Below are 3,571 nucleotides of genomic sequence, written 5' to 3'. Positions count from 1 at the left end.
GCGCAAACACAAATATGCTGATAGGGTCAGTCGCACAGGTGCTCCTAAATACGCAGTAGTTTTCAGTCGCAAATGCGACTGAAATGGTCGCACTGTAGAGCCCTGCATGTATGACAGCTTCCAACCAGCTACATTGTAGTAATACAAGAGCTCTGGCTTGTTTATACACGTGTCCACAGATCTCGCTGTGTGAGAGATTCTGTGATTTCACTTTTTCTTCTGCAATTGGAGTCCTGAGCCCCACCCATATACAGTTTCTTTCATTCTGCTCTCATTCATCCATTTATCATTTGAGATTGAGAGCTTGGGACTGTGAGAAATGGACATGTTAGCAGGAGGAACGGATAAATTGGCACAATCTCTAGGCAAGAATAATGGTTTTGTCATGGTGTCCATTAACACTTGATTAATAATGAAGCACTGTATCTCTCTTGCAGTGATCGACAGCTTCCATCACATGATTGACAGCAGCCAGGCTGCTCCGAGAGAGTGAAATTCACAGCTGAATGAGACATTCTTCCCTCTGGGGATATGACAAAAGTGTAATATCACAGTGTGAGTAATTGTATATCATGACAGGGCCGTTGCTTAAGTTCACAAGCCCAGGACAAAATTTTTATGGGTTGGCATCCATTCTACCTCTGAGTCTATTGCCTGTCCCTGAATCCCTCTTGTTACTTATGAAGAATATGGGAAATAAATGTGTTTAAAGTATGTTTGTCTTTGGAGAACAGAATAAGATGTTGATTGTGGATGCATCCTGAAGAATATGCAATGAGTTGTCTATAATGTCCTGTCAGTAAGCAGAAGATTGATTTAAACGGAGTAGATTAGGCCTGTCACATCTGCTCCTAAACTGCATTGCGAATGATGGCCTGCTCTGGAATCCTCTCTCATCTCCCTCAGGCTGCTCACACTAGTGACAGTGGTACCAGTCTGTGTATGAAGCTCTGCTGTTAGACCTCTGCAGCTGTTCTCCCTCCATCTGGGAATCTGAAATCTGATCTGAAATCGAGGGGTTGAAGGAGCGGGACACAGACCAGCTGTTTCTGTCATATCCAGACTCCTCGACACCTTTGCCCATAATTACTTCAGACTGAAGGCCCTGGTTGTGACTGTATCGTGTACTTATTTTGGCTTCACGTATTGGTGATAGAAACAATTCATTTGGGTATTTGTACCAAAATGTATATATTTTACATGAGTTTGACCTATTTGCTTACTTAAAGGGGTCATTTTTTATAATCTTTCAAAATGTGTTTTCTGCTGATGTAACTGAGCTTTTAATAACTGGGTTTATTAACAAAAAGTATCATCATGATCCAATCAAATACATATGAATATTCTTTTTTTCCATTGAATTTGTTTTAAAATAAATGTATTTATAGAACTATAATGTTTAATGTTGTCTTTTAATTGCTAATTGCTTTAATTAAAAAAAATATATATTTTGCAACTTAAATTACTAGTAAAAGTACAGTGAGGTCACACTATTGACTAGATATAAATAATTGTTTTATTTATTTATTTTAAATAAACACTGTTCTTTTTAACTTGATTCATCAAATAATCCTAAAAAAAGTATCACAGGTTCCAAAAAAATATTAAGCTGTTTCCAACATTGACAATAAATCAGCATATTAGAATGATTTCTGAAGGATCATGTGACACTGAAGACTGGAATACTCAGATTTGCCATCACAGGAATTAATTATATTTTAAAGTATATTAAAATAGAAAACCAGTATTTTAAATGGTAATAAAATTTTACAATATAACAATTTTTTTTTCTGTATTTCTGGTGAAATAAATGCAGTCATGATGAACAGAAGAGACTTCTTTAAAACACATTAAAAATCTCACTGATCCCAAACTTTTGAACAGCAGTGTATATCCATAACATTCTCATTCTGGGCTGCTGGCTGTGCAGCCTGCCCTCTTCAGCCCAGGTCAGCACTAATGATGGATCCCCACCTGGCTTTTCTAACACCTCATGAAAACATACACAATTGGCATTGCAGATGGTCCTTGGGGCCCAGACGTGCTAGTTAATTTAGTTCGCTTTTAGTGAATGTTGATTATGCACCTCAACCGTCTTTTGCAAGAATTCTTTACTTTTTAAGTCCACGTATGTATCTAGTGAGTTCTGTCAGTTATTATTTATTAATTTATTTTATATTAATTATATATATATATATATATATATATAAATTTATTATAACTCTATTTCAGAGTTACCAATTTATTCCAGATGATTAGCTCCCTAAAAATGTCATCATATGTAAACACTGAGACTGGTTTCCAGGGCACAGATTACATATAATCTCCGCCTTGAAGGTTATTATGTGGACAATCTCACAAATTGTACGGTATTTCAGAGCAATAGATAGCTAACTGCTGTGAAATCACTCCTCTGTCCAATGTTGACCTGCTTAATCTTTGAAATTAAAAATATACTAACTTTCAGTAAGCAACCATTTCATAATCTATTGCTTATTATTGACTAATTACAAAGGTAAAAGATAATGTTCATTGCGAAGCTCATCATAAAACAACTCACACTGTATGTGTTTTTGTAATTAAGTAATGCCTGTAGCCAGTGATACTTTATCCTCCATGTTAAGATGCACTAAAGTCCTCTAATGCAGCAGATGATATCATCGATTACAACTGACTGACAAGGATTAACTCCGTTCAGCCTTTCACAGTCGTTTTTTTTTTGGATTATATGTTTCATAATGGCATGGGTGTAAAGGCACAGTGCATCACATTAAAATGAGATCATGGACTCCTGAATAATTTCTGCGCAGTGGATTTGCAGAGTATCATCTCTCAAGCTTTTTAATGACATTAAAGCTTCAGTTTGTAGAAATGCTTTTCGTGGTTGTCCCCTCTTGCTTGCCTACAGTTGTGTCATTTGGGGAGACTGTACATTCATACTCAAAGCTCAGTCAGTTGGAAAGTCAAAGAGGAACTGATTTTGGACTAGTTGATTTGATCTCAGTTGCAGTACAAAGATGGGTTGTATATTATATAATAATATAATCAAGTGTGGATGAAATTAGGGGTGCTCCGATTGATCGGCTACCGATCACTATTGGCCGATAATCACTTTGGGATGTTTGATCGACGGTCTCTAAAAAGGCCGATCTCAAAAAAACGATCTCAAGCTGATGACGCGCAAGCCGTCAGAGGGTTTGGCACAACGTGCAGCGGCACCGTCTCTGTCCGGCGCAGATGAAATAATTGTAATGCTGAAGGTGAGGTACAGTACATATTTCTTCATTAAATAACTTATAAAGTAGCTAATTTGAAAACTTTCTGTGAGACAATTTCACAAACAGGGTGAGTGAATCACTGTGCGTGCTCTCTCTCTCTCAAAATGCACAAATGGCTTCAAATCAAATCGCGTCTGCACTATAAACGAGCTGCACTCTGCACAGTTGACACAGGAATTGTCACTTGCACAATCGAGGCAGTGTCACATCGTCACTAAAGTTTATAAATTGCTTTTCTTTTTCATTCTTGCCAGTGTTTAAACCATTCAGCGCTCGCGCGCTCTCCTGGAGAC

The 3,571-nt window shown here is 37.3% G+C and overlaps 1 protein-coding gene across 3 annotated transcripts in view; it reads left to right on the top strand.

Moving 5' to 3' along the window:
• LOC107745806 (casein kinase I) overlaps positions 1–3,571 on the top strand; it is a 68,490-nt gene that overhangs the window by 29,320 nt on the left and 35,599 nt on the right. The gene's annotated exons all lie outside the window — the stretch shown is intronic.

Source organism: Sinocyclocheilus rhinocerous, unplaced genomic scaffold, assembly GCF_001515625.1.
Source record: "Sinocyclocheilus rhinocerous isolate Xijiao unplaced genomic scaffold, SAMN03320098_v1.1 scaffold558, whole genome shotgun sequence".
NCBI classification, from domain to species: Eukaryota; Metazoa; Chordata; class Actinopteri; order Cypriniformes; family Cyprinidae; genus Sinocyclocheilus; species Sinocyclocheilus rhinocerous.
The sequence above is the reverse complement of the archived record's forward strand: the minus strand, read 5'-3'. Positions and strand labels throughout refer to the sequence as shown.